This window comes from Diabrotica undecimpunctata, chromosome 1 (genome assembly GCF_040954645.1).
Source record: "Diabrotica undecimpunctata isolate CICGRU chromosome 1, icDiaUnde3, whole genome shotgun sequence".
In the NCBI taxonomy this organism is placed as follows: Eukaryota; Metazoa; Arthropoda; class Insecta; order Coleoptera; family Chrysomelidae; genus Diabrotica; species Diabrotica undecimpunctata.
This window is the reverse complement of record NC_092803.1, coordinates 61,488,137-61,506,625: the sequence shown is the minus strand read 5'-3', so window position 1 is coordinate 61,506,625 and position 18,489 is coordinate 61,488,137.

The following is an 18,489-nucleotide window of genomic DNA, read 5'->3' as shown; positions in this document are numbered from 1 at the left end:
TTTCCCCAATATTTAAGAGTTTACTATTTAACTAATCTGCAAAGATTAAATTTCTTTTCTCTATATATATATATATATATATATATATATATGGATTGGCGCGGGGGTTAACGCGAACATTTCTGATAGTAGAATTGTGATTCGCGGATGGAGCGGACGATATTTTCTTTATGAGAGGTCTCCATGTCGACTGTAATATGCCAGCATCTCTTTTATTGAGACAATTTGGCCTATTTTCAATTTCTATGGTCTCTCGGATAATTCTTGTCTTGTTATTGCATTCTTTTTTTCTTAGTTTCTCTGAGACCAAAGATGGGCTAAAACATTGTTTTGCGTTCTGCGTTCTGACATTCTAAATATATGATCTAAATAGCTACTTGTGTGCGTATCTTTATGTAATTTTGTGCTTTTCATATATTTCTCCATACTCTATTTCTTCCAATTTTTCTCACCAATTCACTGCGTCCACATTTTCTACATCCACTTTTACTTCTACTACTGTCAAAAACTTTTTTTGTTGTTGTTGCGTTCCTTTTTCCTCAGTTTCTGTGAAACCCAGCCCAAACATTGTTTTAGCCCATTTGTGTTCTGACATTCTGATTATATAATCTAAAGACCTGCTTGTATGTATCTTTATATAATTTTGTGTATTTCCTATATTTCTCCATACTATTTTTTAATTCGTTTTTCTCCGCCATATTCTGAGCAGACTTCTAAGATGATAATTCTGAAAGTCTTTGTTGATACCTTAAGAATTATGGATCCCTTTTGTTTATTTCTTTATTTCATCCAATAGGTTTGAATTGAGTGGCTCAGTTCCATACTTGCCTAACCCATAATTTTTCATATTTCGCGCTTTTGTGCTTTTTCGCTTTAAAACGATCTTATCTATCTGTGCCAAAGTTACCTATCCCGATATTTAACATAAAACAAGGCTGACACCTATGATCAACTTTTGCAAACTAAACTTGCTTTGACACTGTTTGAGCCAGTCTTGCCTAAACCACTAAACATGGCGTCGGCAAGCAACGAGACGTTTACATTATCAAACATATCAGGTGACGATAGCGATACCGACAAAAACTATGTGCCAGATGACGAAAGTACAGGTAAGATTAATGTGTTTACTGTATATATTTTTTATTTCCACTTTACGTAATTCTCTTTTTTGCATAAAAACAAAATGAGGGTTAGGCATATTTTTGCTCTTACTCAGAACAAAAACTAATAAATCAAGTTAGGCATAATATTTTTGATGAAAAGTAGTAAAATCTTATTTTAAATCAATACAAAATATAATTTTACCGTTTATAGTTTAGTTTAGTTTATTATTACTGACTCTGCACATATTTTATTATTGTATTTTGGTCACATTAAATAATTTTGTTGGATAGGCATGTCTGGCCCTGAATATATTGCGAGTGTTCCTTGAAACATTTAAGTCATCATAAATTTCTAAAATATTTTTAGAGAATCTAATTTCTATTTTTTTTTCTCTAGATGAGAGTCAAGATGAGCAGAATGCGATTAGAAATCCAAATAATCTGCAGAATAGACGAAAACGTATAAGAAAACCTCAAACACATAAAAAATGCATAAGAAAAGAGAAACGTGCTCGTGGTCAAGAATATGTTTCCGCAACAGAAAAAGTCGTCTCAAATAAGACCTGTGATATGACAGATTGTGAATGCCACCTTCGCTGTTTACAAAAAATACCGCAAGCTAGAAGAAAGCAAATTTTTGAAGGATTCTACAGTATGAATTGGAACATGAAGCAATCATTCCTCGGTGGTCAGATACAAATTTCACACGTTTCCAGGAAATACACAAAAAAGGAAAATAGTCGTAGAGAAAAAACCCGAAAGTACATTCTTCAAGATGATAGCGGCGAAGATAAAGTAGTTTGTAAAAAGTTTTTTAAAGGAACTCTAGCAGTCTGCGATGGCACTTTGACCAATGCATTGAAGAGAACGCAAGAAACCGGTACTCCTGTGTTTGATCGACGAGGAAAACATGTACCTCACAATAAGACTAGTTTAGAGGATGAACAAAGAGTATGTAATTTTATTGAGATGTTTCCATCGTATGAAAGTCATTATTGTCGCAGGGATAGTAATAGAAAGTATCTAAATCCCGAACTCAATATGAAATTCATGTATGACTTATACAAAAGTCAGTGTACTGAAGAGGGTCATCGAGCAGTATCACTGTATATGTTTCGATACATATTCAATAGTAAATTTAACTTACATTTTCATCAACCACACAAAGACACGTGTCAAACTTGTGACGAATTTAAGGCACAAACTATTGGCACAGACAATACTAATACTAAAATTCAATATGAACTTCATTTGCGGCGAGCAGATGCAGTAAGAGATATGAAAAAAAGAGATGCAGATGAAGCTAGATCCAGCAATGGAACAAAACAAGTTATGGTTTTTGACCTTCAAAAAACTTTACCTACACCAATGTTATCAACTGGTGTAGTATATTACAAGCGACAACTATGGGTGTATAATCTCGGTATCCATGATGAGGTAAATAATGTTGGCCACATGCATGTTTGGGGCGAACACACAGCTTCCAGAGGAGCCCAAGAAGTAGCGTCCTGTCTTATTTATCACATTCAGAACTGCTTACCATCAGCAACCAGAGAAATCACTCTTTACAGCGATAGTTGCGGTGGTCAAAATCGCAACATTAAAGTTGTATTAGCACTGAGTAATATTTTGCAAAACTCGGAAATTGAAAAAATTGATTTAAAATTTTTTATACCTGGTCATAGCTTTTCTAGCTGCGATCAAGATTTTGGTGTAATAGTAAGAGAGAAAAAGTATCATCCTCAAATTTTTCATCCAAATGATTGGATGAATGTAATTAAAAAGGCTAAAAAGAAAACACCAAAATTTGTTGTGCATCAGATGACAGCAGATCACTTTTTTACTACAAGAAGTTTGGAAGAGTCCATAACTTACAGAAAAATATCTGTAGAGAAGGAAAAAGTAGAATGGCTCAAAATCAGATGGATACAATTACGTAAAAAGGAGCCCAAAACGATGTACTATAAATACAATTGTATCGAAAATGATGATCTCTTTAGTAAACTTGATTTAACAAAAAGAGTTGGTCGTGGTAGACCTGTAATTACTGATTTGCCTGTTGAACTACCATTGTTGTATCCTCGTGGACGACCTATTACAAAGGAAAAAAAGAAAGATTTAATCGATCTTCTTAAATATATACCTCCAGAACATCACAATTTTTATAGATCGCTTCAATCAGGGATCATTGAAGAAACAACGGGAGATTCAATTGAGTCTGACGTTGAAAATGATCAATAAAATAATTTATCGACTTACTTTATCGTTGCCTAGCCAACAACTGTATTACTTAATTTAATGTTAGTGTTAGCGCCAAAGTTGCCTACAAGTTTTTATCAAAAGTATAATTCACGTGTTCATATTTAATTTTTCTTTGTATAACTTTTAGTTAAAGTAATATCTTGTTTATTTACAAAATATATTAAAATGTTTCTACATCGAGTGCTTTTTTTATTATCGCCAATTTACTTTACATCAACTTTCTTACTTATAATGAAAATGCGGCTTAGGCAAGTATGGAACTGAGCCACTCAATTGAATCCATAACTGTCTGAAAAATTTAAATTAATTAAAATTTTTGTTTTGGAAGAGAATTTGCAGATGATAGATGACCAAAATGAAGGATCGAGAAGTACAGTCGTTGTGTATGCTCGAGGAGACGCCAATATTTGGATAAAGGCTCATGCAACCAGTACGAATACAATAATTATTACATCGATTGATCCAGATCTGCATGAGTGTATCGCAAACCATATTCAAGAAAGAGATATAGAAATAGATTGCTATGAACATACCTATACTGAAACATATAGGTATATGAATGCATCATCACGTAAGTAAATTTTAATTTTTCTTTTTTTTGCTATATAGTCTGTAGTATACTTTTCCAAGTTAATTTCACTTATTCTGGATTAGCTGTTGTAGAGTTACTACTGTACTGTTGAAGTCAAAAATACATAGGCACTTTCGGTTGTCTTCGGCCTTCGGTATTTCAAAGCCTTTAGTTCTACTCATCAGTTTCGAGGCGTATGGATATGATCCAAGATACTGAATTAACTTCTGAAGCCAGCTTACTCTCTTGCCTATGCAGCATCTAACGCATTCATGAATCTGTTATTGACGATCTTTGTGAATATCTTGTATGTGATTAGTATTAGACTTTTGTAGTTTTTAATATCCTGTTTGCTACCTTTCTTTTGAATGATAATTATTTTTGCTGCATTTCAGTGGTCTGGTATAAATCTTGATCTTAGACAGTTTGTAAATATGCCTATTGAGATTTTCTAGGTTTTTATTGTCAGCGGATTTAAGCGATTCCACTGTTATGCCATCTATTCCAGCTTCTTTACTACTTTTTATTTTTGTGTAATTGTCGATTCTACTTCCTCTGGAAGGACTTCTGGTACATCTTCTTCGTTACTCAATGCTTCTTCAAGTGTTTCAGGGGCTTTGTATAGTTCGCTGTAGAATTTAGTCGAGTTGTATTATTTTATTTCTGTTTGTGGTTCTGGTGTTTTTGCTTGTTAGACCAACGATTTGTTTCTTCCCAGTGATTCATGCTTGTCTTGTTTTCTTCTCGTGTTTTCTGTTTTTGATTAAATTTTCTACCAGTCTTTCATTGTTGCTTTTTCTTATGTCTTCCACACACTATCTACAAAGTTCTGTGTATTGTATTCTCTGTATGTTGCTACTTCCTTTCGTTTCCTATGTTCATTTTGTTGTTGCAGACCTCCGAGTTCTTTGGCACTATCAAGAATGATTTCCATTAATTGAGAGCTGTCGATTTGGTCATGTAATCTTTCAGCAATTGTCCTTTGGTCATGATCTGAGTTTTTTTTAGATTTATAATATTTATACCGGTTACTGTTGGTTTTGTGCTTATTTTATTCTTTATAGCTTTAGATCTAGAACAATTTTTGCTCTGATTAGTCTATGATGTCTGTATGTTTGACATCTTTTATTGTACCAATCTTGTTGCTTACAATGAAGTCAATTTAGTTCTTAGTGATTTCAATTGGTGTTAGATTAGATTAGATTAAGAGAGGTGGCCGTTCGGCCTATTCCACTGCGACCTTTTCAGATCTATTGTAGTCCTCTAGTCCTAGATAACATTAAAGTCTAGTAGCTTCGAGACTGTACCTTCCATGTAGCTATTTGCCGGTGGATTTTCTTTTCCTAATGCAAAAAACCGCACATTTGCCAGACTGTCATACTGACATAAAATATGCTCTGCTGTTTCTTCTTCGAGGTGACAGAGGTGAATTCCTCCACCATTACAGAGATTTGTGAGCTACCCACTTCCTTGTAGCTATTCTTGTTACTGATTTTGAAACTCCGCAGAAGGGTTCCGGTCCAATGAATGGCAATGATGAGCCTTGTTTGGTCATTTCATCTGCTTTTTCATTGCCCTTATGACCCTTGGGTCCCGGTACCCAGGCTACCGTAACCTTGCTACGGTCTCCTAGTTTATTTAAGGCACACACGCAATCCCATACTAGCTTAGAATTGACCTCTACAGAATTGAGTGCCTTAAGCGCTGCCTGACTATCTGTGAAGATGGCATTGAACAGAACGTTCTTTCCTGCCTTTCTATTTCTTCCACTCAGTGATGGATTGCAGTTATTTCCGCTTGGAAAACTGTCATATCCTTAGATAGACTTATCGGGAAATGTATCCCTTGATTTGTACCTACTATGCCGGCTTCCACCCCCTCCGATGTTTTTGAGCCATCCGTGTATCAGGTAGCAGCAGCTTGTATGGGTACACCTTTATTCCAGTCTTCCCTGCCTGGTATCTTAATTGTGAACTATTTTAAAAAACGAAAATAATTTAATAATTTATTTAATTTACTAATGTTTGTATTTTGGGAACGATTTCCGAAGTGGAAATTGAAACGTCAATAAACGTACTTTAACCTTTAATTGTGGCTTATTCCCATTTAAATAGTAATATCTCGTAACTGTTGCATCGATAGGTTTCCCCATCATAATATCGGCTGTTAGCTCCTCGATGAGCTTTCTTTTGTCAGTACCATGCATCTTGCTTATATGTCGCTGACTATGGATTAATCTGTGCATCACTGACCTGGCTTCGCCCTGTATAAAGATATGAAGTGGTGGTAGATTCAACAGGACTTCCAACGATGCAATAGGAGTTGTTTTTAAAGCCCCCGTAATACACAAGCATGCTAGCCTTTGTGTACTACCTAGCAGCCTTATTGCTCCCACTTGCTGCGTCTTTGTCCACCACGTCACGGAGCCATAGGTTATCATGGGTCTAGTAACCCTTGTGTATAACCATAGAGTCATTTTGGGGTTAAGTCCTAAATTCTTACCGCACATTCTTCTACATCTGCCCAGGGACATAGTAGCTTTCTGCGTGGTTTTTAGAATGTGAGTATTCCATGTAAGCCTATGATCAAAATATACCCCAAGGTATTTTGTTTCTTTGGCAAATGAAATCTCTGTTCTTTCCAGCACCGGTGGTTTTAGGCCTTGTAGTGCTGTTTTTTTGGTGAAGTTGACGATTTGTGTTTTCTGAGCATTGACTATCAGTCTCTCTTGTTTGCACCACTCGTCAACTATATTTAGGGCTGCTTGCATTCTTTCAGACACTACCTGAGCAAACCTGCCCCTGACAACGATTGCTATATCGTCAGCATATCCTAGACAATAAAAGCCTTCTGTGGACAGATTTCTGAGGAGATCATCTACCAAGGTTGCCCAAAGTAGAGGGGACAGAACTCCTCCTTGTGGACAGCCTCCACCTACTTTTGCTTTGATGGTTGCTTTACCCAGAGTGGACATTACTGTCCTATTCTCCAGGGATACCCTTATCCATCTGCATATTACCGCAGGTGTGCCTCGTCTACTCATAGTCCCTATCAAAGAGCTGGTGGCAACATTATTAAATGCCCCTTCTATATCTAAAAAAGCTTTTTTTTTCAATTGGTGTTACCTAAGTAGATTCTCTAATTGATTTTTTATTAGAAAATATAGTTATTTCTACTTCTCTTCGTTTATATTTCTTGTTGGTTAGTAATCCAAAATACCACCTGTTCTGCCCTGTGATGTTCCTCGGTAGTGGAATGTGTTTCCTAACGCTAATTCTAATAGCTCTTCATCTTTTCGTCTTACTTCGCTGACTCGTATGACGTCCCATTTTATATTTTCATTGTCTTTTTCCAGTTCTATAAGTCTGAATTCATTTGATAGCGAGCGGTAGTTATATGTTGCTAAATAACCGCGCTGTTATATAGCTGGTTCACGAACTTGTAAAAGCTTGTCATCCACTATCAACCACAGTAGAGATGATCAGACTTACCCTTTTACTGCTCTTATAGTGATTGACTGATCTCCGAACTAAGTAACTATATTCTAGGCGTTGAATACGTTTAGTAATGAAAGATAGAATATTTTCCTGGTTAGGGCGGCATCAATAGAGTCCAACTAGGTGAGGTTTAATAATATAACATAATAAATAAACAATAATCATAGGTATGTCTTTAGTATATTTTTTATATATTTTTAGAATAAAATTGTGGTTCCCCTGAAAGACATTTGCTATTCTTTGAACAAAAGAAGACCTTTTTTGGAATGTAGCCTACTTAATATAAAAGTATGAATATTTTTGCTATGGAAGGTAGTTGGATATGAATGTTGTGTTTTAATAGACCTGGAAAGATACCATCTTCTTCATAGCATTTGTAGTGTTTAAAGCTATTAATAGCTTATTTAATTACATCTTTTATCAAGATTTTGGCCGCTAAACTCTTTGTCGTTCTTAATTATTTGTACTATATTCTCAAGATATTTATCAAGCTCAAAGTTTGCTTTATTTTTAAATGTTTTACCAGGACGTTTGATGATGGGGGAAAGCACAGACGCCTCATCACAACAAGAAGATACCAGTTTTGCGACGTAATCTGACATATTCAAAAGTGAAGCTGAAGCAGCAATTATGAGGCAAAAAATACATAAATCTGTTTTTCCAGGTAACATACATATTGAAGCTACCGGTTGGAGTGGATATAATGCATTAAATTTGTCAAAGGGTGTTGGAGACAGGAAAATTGCCTGAAGAATTTACAAATTCACTATATATCCCCGTACATAAAAAGGAAGCGAAAGATTTATGTAGCAACTATCCCACAATTGCTCTAAATGCCCACCACAGTAATATACTTTTACACATGAGGATACAGCCCTTTTTACTTCTTAAAATTGCGCACGAAGAAGCAGGTTTCGTCCCCGGTCGTGGTAAAACTGGAGTAAAATGTAACAGATTTTGTCTAAAATAAGAGTTTAGGAGATACTGCTAATTAAAACTCATATAATAATTATGCCAAAGTTAGAATAAATGGGGAACTAACCGAAAGTTGCAGGGTCTCTAAGGGCATGAGGCAAGGCTGCATACTAAGCCCAATTCTATTCAGCATATATGTATGGTGAATCGATAATGCGGAAAGCTACTGAGGACTGGAATGATGGCATTACTATAGGTGGGAAGAAGATATGCAACTTGAGATATGGAGATGATACAACCATCCTCGCTAGCTTTAAACTGATTCACCTACTACAATGGATTGAAAATTAAGCTCAACTATGCGTTTAAAATAAACAGATAAAAAGAGAATCATGATAAATGGCATAGCTAACAACAACCAAAATCATCTAACCATGATAAACAATATCGCTGTTGTAGATAAATTTATGTATCTGGGCTCTTTATTAACCAAAAAGGGGGGTTCTACTAAAGAAATAAAGTGCCGGTCAGCAATCGCAAAAAGCGCCATGGCAAAATTAACAAAAATGTGAAAAAGTAATGAAATAACTTGATACAAAAATGAGACTGGTAAGAAATCTAGTTTTTCTAGTTTTCACTTATGTATCGGAATATTGGACCCTTATGGAAAAAGATAAAAAATTATAGAGGTATTTGAGATGTACTGCTGGAGAAGAATGCTGAGAAAACCATCGGTGGTCCGAAGAACAAATGAATATATACTGAGCCAGCTAAACATAAACAAAAGATTAAAAACACAAATATCAGAACAAATAATAGGCTATTTTGTACACGTGCTTCGAAGAAATGGTCTTAAAAGACTTACCATCCAGGGTAAGGTAGAAGGCAAAATAAGTCGAGGTAGATATCCCACACGATACACGGACCATATTGTTGCTACTATTGGCGCTCAATTCTCAGAATGTTCTAGAATGGTAGAAGATTGAAAGACGTGAAAGAACATTGGAAAAATCAGCTGATAGCTTCTTGATATCACGATACTTCATCGTGTTAACGACTAAGTAGAAGTTGCACCAGGAAAGCGAGCGTATAAAAGGTGTCCTCATATTTAAAAGACTTTCCTCTTTGGTTTCTCTTTTGTTTTCTCTAAATTCACCATTCGGCCTTTATATAGTCTTCTATCGTTGGACTGGGTTTTTAAGATATTTTCTTGAAGGTGCTATCCGCTTTGTACATGAAAATAAACTTTGTAGGTAAATAGAGATGAGCTAAAACTTAATGGCAGTATGGTGGAATGGTTATACTAGGAAAATTGGTGTGATGAACTGGCAACGGTGTTTAACGAATAGAACTGAATAGTTAAAGATGGTTGTGAAAGTCATTATCATCATTGTGATGATGATGATGATAAATTACATTTGGGTTAATGGCCAAAAAATTGTATTAATTAAAACGTAAAAATTTGTGTGTGTGTGTTTGTGTGTCACAAACATTTTTTTTTCATTTTTTTATTTATAAAATTATATTTATAATTAATAAATTTTAGGAAAATGCCCATGTGATCCATGTGAAATTCAGAAAAATACAACATGCTCTTCACCGGTGCCAACTAATTTGCCAACTTCAAAGTTACCACCAGCAGGTGATACGGCTACAGCTATACCAACTACAGCTTCAACGGAAACATCAACGCCAGGTTTTATTAGCACAACTATACCTATAGAAGAGCGTTCGAGCGAATTGGAACAAATGCTATTCATATATAATTTAATGAAACCTTATATGAGCAAATACATTTTAACAATATGTAATCTAGTAGGTACGGATAAACCTTATGTTTCAGTTCAAATACCTCTTTACAAACCATTTATCCTACAACATATTTTCAAATATTATTTCGATAAGTATATATCTCCTGAATTGCAAATATTTAACCCTACAACGTCAATCTTCAGTTTCCCAACACCGATTTTAAATGCGTTATACCAACTTTTAGGTCGTTACCCGAAAATTTTATCGCAAATTCTTAATTTTTGGAAACCAGGCATGCCAATTCCTCCGATTTTAAATTGGTTGTGGAAGACGTATCTTTTCCACAACTTACGTTGGAATATATTTAACCCATTTTTGCCATTAGGTCTGTTAAAATGGACTAAATTTGCTCCCTTTTACTATAATCCTTTACTGAATCTAATTTACAATGTATATCACAAGTATAATATATTCAGCCGTCAAATTTCTTTCCCCAAATTTCATAACAACATACCGATTGAATGGAATATTTGGAATTTACTGTACCCAGGCCTTTTAAATAACTATATTAACAACCATACTTACAAGATATACCAATTATATAAGTTATATAATAATTTGGCCATAAAGCCTCCGAATTACATAAGAAAATATTTAGTACCAATTGAAATAATGAGATTATACCAAACAATGCCTCGATATTACACCCCCTTGATTAACTTAATTGTCGCGAACTATTACAACTTTGTCAATTATTTTAAATTTATAGCTTACCAATATGGAAATAGATATTGGCAGCAAAATTGTGTAAATCCAAACAAACAGACGTGTTTGATGTCGCCCAATATGATACAGATGCCTCTGTATGACCCAACCAAAACATACCAAATGTCTATAGCTTTGCTACGCAAACTGGCCCATTTTTATCCTTCCTTGTCAATTTTAATAAGTCAAATGCAAATGTTTTATATAGTTTATAATAACCAGATGAGGATACATTATTATAGAAACATTTTTGACAAATATAACCAAAACTATGCTTATCCTACAAATGTAACATATCCGTCTAAATATCCAAATGACCTAATTTCACAATTATTTGGTCCCTGGTCTGGATACCACAGATACTCCAATTATTTAGGAAAATTGATCAGTTCTATGTACAGTAGTTATTCAAAAGGTTACAATCAGATATTTAAAAATCCTTTATATATTCCGTATCCTAACAAACAAAAAAATAAAATAATTTATACAATTCCAAATTTATTGAATTATCTGTTATCATCAATGTTAAGTTCGTATCATATGTATTTCAGTTTTATTAATATGTACATGTACTATCCTAGTAATAAACAATTCATAATAAATGCTTAAACCAAAAGGTGTCTTACTTATAAAATTCTAATTTATCCACTCAAATTATGGCTAGACTGTTATAGCTAGGACTTCAAATTACAACAAAAAAAAAAACGATGTCTCCTCAGTGTTGATACCTTTCATTTCCACCTCAGGCCACTTCAGCTTGACGTTGACGTTATATGACAATTTATATAAGCGCATGCAAAAAATGAGGTATCATAAATTAACAATAAATTAACAGAATATTTTTCTACATCAAATGTAGAAGCAGCTGATTCGCGAACCAAAAATACTCATCAGTCACTAACGATACTCAGCGTAGGTGAAGGTTAGATTAGGTTAGGTTCAACACATAAACATATAATACAAATAGACTAAGCGTTGCAATACAGCGTCGTTCCCTCAGTGCGACAGAGAAAACAGTCAGACGTCAAACGACAGAGCAGTAAATGGCCAATGGGAAGGTCACGTAGTCGATAAACCCGGCCCATTATAAAAAGATGCATGGATTGCTTTACGTCACTTTTCTCTGTCGTACTGGGAGAACGGTAATATATTGCAGCGATCAGTCTACTTGTATTATATGTTTATAGTTCGATAAGAGTGGGCGCTTAATCACACTTCCACTAGACCTAAGAGGCCTATTAGGGCTCATCCTTAGGTTAAAGTTGTCTTTCCAGCCCAGCATTTTTAACAAAATCTATTACGGCCTTTAGCGACACTTATGAAGTCGTACATTAACGTATTGAGCATTATCTCCAGACAAAATCTGCAACAAGCACTTTCTGTCAGTCAGTGCCCTTTGAGGCGACAGTGTCCTGTTAGGAAGCCTACGATAATTAGCATTATCATTCCTATTCACATCTAGTAGATCTTTGGAGTCCTTCTTCGAAGATTTATGTATGAAAACCCTCGAAAGACCAGTCCGATATTGTTCTTTTGGCTGTGCTTCCTGCTATGCCAACGAAAAGTTCTGGGCCTATGAATGTTTTTTGGTCTGATTTTTCATTTCCTTCAATACCAGTTTGTCTAGGCACCCAGAGTAAACTTGCTATGTTACTTTTTTCAAGCTGAATCAGATTCTGCAGACAGTTTCAAACCAACTTGGAGGCAATTCAGTTCGATTCCAGTGACTTTAATGCTCTGCCAAAGCACAAGATGGTTTTTTAATTCTGCAATCACTTTTGTGAGAAATAATGCGATTTGAAAGATTTCTTCCGGTCTCACCAACATACTCAGCTTCACACTGAGTACAACTAATGCTGTATACTACATTCGTTTTTTCAAATTTGTCTATATGATATTTAGTTTTGGAATATAAAGATGAAATAGTTTTGATGTTCTTTGTTGCTATTTTTATGTTGTCAATAACCTTTAGTGTTTGTATTAATTTAGGTGTTAATGATGGTATAAAAGGTAGTGAATGATAATAGATGTTCTGATTGTTAGATACAATGTTTTGAGATTTAGCAAAAAATGGTGTTAAGTTATTTATATTAACAATATTAGATAAAAGCATCCTAGGTAGCATATCTGGAAGATAAGAGTTTTCAATTAAAATATTTTTTAACAATTGAAGATCTTCTTGTCGGATATAAGATAATGTCGAAGATAATCTGGATGAATATAATATATATATATATATATATATATATATATATATATATATATATATATATATATATATATAAATACTTAAGTTGCTTGTACGTAAACGTACTGTAGTTTCTTAGTATTCGTTAAGAAAGTCTTCCACTGAATAATATATGGTCTTTTAGATAGATAGGCTTTTGTCAATTTACGGAACTTAAGGAGAAGAAGTTACAGATTAGGCAGCTGTACCGGAACCATAACAAGGAAGGCCATAGCGAAGATGAGACTAACCATGGGTAACACACTAAATTTTTGGGTGTTGATACAGCAACAGTGGCGCACCTTATTGTATCAACTCAGTGTGTCAACACTATTGTGCCATATAACACAATAAGCCATTGACACTACTTGAAAGTTTGAAGCTTTCTCTAATGCGTATGTCGTCAATAGAGAGTCATTGCAATGACAGATTTTATTCTTTTATTTTGACGAATGACATTAAATATTTTTGTATATATAAATTAATCTATAAACTATAAATTGTATTTGTTAACCTATTACAGGATCCTATAATAAAAATTAAAATAAGATCATTGAAAAGAGTGAAACGTTGAATTTAATTATTTTCTCATTTAAAGAATAGGTACCATAACCCATAATACTCGTCGTACAATATGAAAGTGCAATTATTAGACGTAACTGTTGTTAGTTAGGAGTTGTTAAATACTTTTGCATATAATGGGTATACAAAATAGGGAATTTATGGACAATGGATTATTAGGAAATAGTGGATATCCAGTTCTCAACTACCATTGTAGAATCTTCAGACAGCAGTTCAAAGTGCTATATAATCTATCACAAACTGCATCAAAAATTGTGAAAGACATAGCTTTTGGTATTTTAAAGAGATTTACCATTTTAACATGTGGAATGAGATGTAAGTTACCTTTTGTTCAAAGAATAATACCCAACAGGTTGTTCAGTTTTACATAACATTGTAGTTAATAGAGAAAACATGGAAATACTGGCAAATGAGGGTGCTGTTAATACTTGAGTGTAGTACTTTTGATTAAAAACTTTTTATTTATAATTAATAATCTATAAGCCATTCGAATTTAAAATATTAATCCTTTGTTTTATTGTGTTAACCTGTTTATTTTGTTAATCCTTTATGTTGGATATCTGTTAAATGGAATACCTAAGTACTCTATTCCACAATATATGAAGCATATTTGTGCATAAAAATTTATTGAAATTAAATACACCTTATACATCTCTAATGAAAATGTCAAAATATATTAAATTTAATAATTACAAAGATATCCTATGTCTGATCTGTGATTATTAAACACTTTAAAATTATTTAGAAATTACTTATATTTAAATTTATTTTTACAAACTTTTGTAATATCTCAAGCTTCAATAAAAATGTTCTTTTTAAAATTGATTTGGGTCAAAACATTAATAATCTATATCTGAGTATAAACTTTTATTTGGGATCAATTCAAGTGAGTGGCCCATAAAAAATAATCTAAATAAAGAGACTGGTTATATCCTTACAAAACGACAATATTTTGCTAAACCATCGAAATAAGGACAAATATTGTAAAAACACATGAAGAAGCTGTAACATCTGTTTTGCATTTACTTAATAGTTGTGCGAGACTCTGATCTAAAGTTGATCTTTTCACAAATAAAACCTTTTTGACAACAAAGGAACACACTGTCTCTTTTTGTTATATCTTGTATCAAATCGCACTATTGCAGTTAATTGCATTGCTCGGGAACACTCGGGGTGTTACTACGGTGTTACTGTGTCATGACACTTTATTATCGCGGTGTCAATGCACATAACGCACCGTAAAGTATCAGCACAAAAGTGTCATACCACACAGTGTTACACATGACTAGATGAGACTCGAACAAAGAAAAATATGTTATTTTGGAAAATACTAAATTAATTTCCTTCGAAACAGATCTTATTGAATAGCAGGCTGAGGCTAGTATCTTACTTAATAAATCGATATGAAGGGATCATTTAAGGTTGCTGTCTATAAAAATACCAAGAAATTTTACAGAATCAACGGTACTGATCTGGCGGTTATTAAGAAGCAAGGGTTAAAGAGCTCCTTTATAGGATAATACTACTGTCTTATTCACGTTAAAAGAAAGTAAATTAGAGTCACACCAGGTTTTTATTTTGAGTAGATCAGAAGTTAAAATAGATACAAAAAAAAAAGGAATGTGCAAAAGCCGAGAGATGCGGCAATCGCAGAACGGTACTCAGAAAACATCACCAAAAGGCTAAGGAATCAAAATGTAAATGAAGAAGGCCAGACAGATATAGACTCCTACTGGACCAAAATAAAAGAAGATATTGAAGCAGCAGCGAAAAATGAAATAGGAACAGAAATGTGTGCCGGTAAAATTCATTGGTTTGACGATGATTGCAAAAATGCAACAAAAGAAAAAAATGAAGCCTATAGAAAGATGCTTACCCGATGAACTAGAATAACTGTAGAGAATTGCCAGACAAAGAGAATAGAAGAAAAGAGGATACACATAAGAAAAAAACGAAACCACCTAAATACGGAACTTAAATACATAGAAAAACCTTAAAAGAGATAAAGAATTCAGAGCATTCTATAAGAAAGTTAACATCAACAGAAAAGAATTCAAGGCAACCACAAACAATGCAGAAGTCAGAATGGTGACCTATTAACAACACGGAAAGATGTATTGAATAGATGGGTGGAATACTTTAACCAGACACTTAATATAGAGGAACACGAAGAAAAACTGGAAGGCGAAAAAGATGAGGTAAGGGGAGCAGACGAGAGCGAAGAGGAACCACCAACGCTTCTTGAAGTTAAAGATGCAGTTAAAAACTAGCCAGAAACAAATCACCCGGAGTAGATAATCTCCCAGCTGAACTATATAAAGAAGGTGGCCATGATACCATTACGGCATTACAGGAGCTTATAAAAGAAGTATAGACACAGAAATCCCTCCCCAAGGATTGGAATAATAAAACTCTACAAAACAATAATACGCCCAGTCCTAACATATGGTTCAGAGACCTGGACTCTAACAAAAAATAACGAAAGCATGTTAGGATGTTTCGAAAGAAAAGTACTAAGGCGAATCTATGGAGCAGTGAATGACAACGGAGTGTGGAGAAGACGATACAACTTCGAACTTTATAGAATATATCAGGAACCTGATCTCGTAAAACATATTAAGATAGGACGTCTGAGGTGGATGTGATATGTAATGCGGATGAAACAAAATGACCCAGCTAGAAAAACACTTCTTGATAGACCCATTGGTGAGAGAAGAAGACCCAGGACAAGGTTTCTTGATAACATCGATGAAGACATGAGAAATATGGGAATACGTGCTTGGCGGAGATAGGGACAATAGGCTAGGACCCCCACGCAGGGTTGTTAAGCCAGAATGATGATGAGGAGATCAAAAGTTATAATTGCATGAAGAGTTGCAATATTAGAGTTCCTCCAAGTAATCAGTAAAAAGAAAAATTTTTCCATCGATCTTTAAGTTAGTGATGTCATTTAAAAAAATAAGGAAAAGTACTCTAAGGAAATCTTGTGGTACTCCACATACAATGCTTTTGTGACTAGAGTCAGTACTATTTGCTCTAACTAGAGTAATCCCTCTTCAACCGCGGGGGTTGCGTTCTGAGGAGAAAGGCGCGGTTGGTGAAATCGTGGTTGGCGAGGGATCCACGATCCAAAGAAAAATATGAAATATAATCCCAATTAGGATACGTATATTAGTACATATGTAGATATGCGATGAAACAATAAAATAAGCAGTTAGATAGTTATATTTAATAAATGCATACCTATGTGTATATATTACGAGTATAGAATGCTTTAAAAACTTCATTTTTTAAAATATGATAAGCCGATTGGCTGCTTAATTTTCTTCTTAATTTCCTTATGTCACCATCCACGTCAAAAACCATGTCTTGAAGTTTTTGAGCATATCGTGTTTATGTTGCTTAAAGTGAGAGTCGTGATTGCCGTCTCGACTGTTACTTCTTGGAATTTTGACGTTATGTAAAGAAACTCTTTTTTAATCTTTCGAACCATCCTTTACTCGCTCGGAAACTAAAAGATTCGTTGTCAGCCTTTAGATTGTCGTAAAGACGAAGAGCCTTTTCTTATTTTATTCGTATGCTAATTGGCATTATCTTTTTTATTTAATCTTTGATCCAAAGGGCCAGTGCTTTTTCCATTTTTTCTAAGGTTTGAGATAGCGAAAAACAAGTTACTTTGTTGCATGAACTAGAACGAATGATTTTCTTACTCTTTGATACTTGAAGTAGATTCATTCACTTTAAAATTCTTTGCGGCACTTCCACATGATTCTCCTGCAGCTAAACAGTCTAACAACTGAATTTTTTTATCTAAACTCATTACACATCTTTTTCTTTTAACAGAATCTTTTCGATTCCTTTCAGACGAAGACATTTTTCAGTATAAAAACTATGTGCGGTAAAATGAGAACCGTAAATTGCTGTTACCCTACGCGAAATCCGAAGAAGTATATATTATGTACGTACTATTGTACTAGAACAGAAGTTTTTAATTTTAGACAATCATCTTGAAAAAGTCTAAGAATTATTAAACTACAAATTAAAAATAGTCTATGTGTTTTTATGTAAAGAGTTTAAACAAACAATCATAAACAGTTTGACTTCAGTTAGATAAGTTCAGATAAATTTATTAATTCAGCAATTTTCAGAACAAGATACATATAATGTACACTACACTGTAATGTAATACATTACATGATTTGTATAATTGTTCTAAAAATTGCTGAATTACTAAATTTATCTGAACTTATCTAAAGGTCGGTACACATATACGAGCCAAACGGTATGCGAACGCTATATTCGTTAATGTGTACGGCAGAAAAAACCGCTTGCGTGCTGTTTCATCGTGACTCGTCGCGAACCAAATTGTTGCGGTTTATTCCACGACTTCAAAGGAAGCTCGTCTTTCAGTTTGGACGGCGCTTACTAGACGCAGCGAACATTTTTATTGTGTCATCAAATCGACATTGTGTGAATGACGTGTTCCTTCCTAGAGAGACGTGAAAAAACAGTAAACTGATTATTGTACATATTTTTATTTTTGTTAAACAAGCAAAAACAGGAACATAAATCAGTACCCAAATTATAAATAAAATGAATTATTTCGCACGTGTGTGTTCGTTGTTGGTTTGTCGCTTTCCATGGATCGAGATAAGTATGCGATCAGTACGATGTAGAATATTTTTCAAGGATCTGTACGCGTACGGTACGTATACCGTTCGGCTCGCATATGTGTACCCACCTTTACTACACACCCCACGCAAATGAGACTGCCGGCAGTGCCGGAGACAATTAAAATTGCCAAATTAACAAATT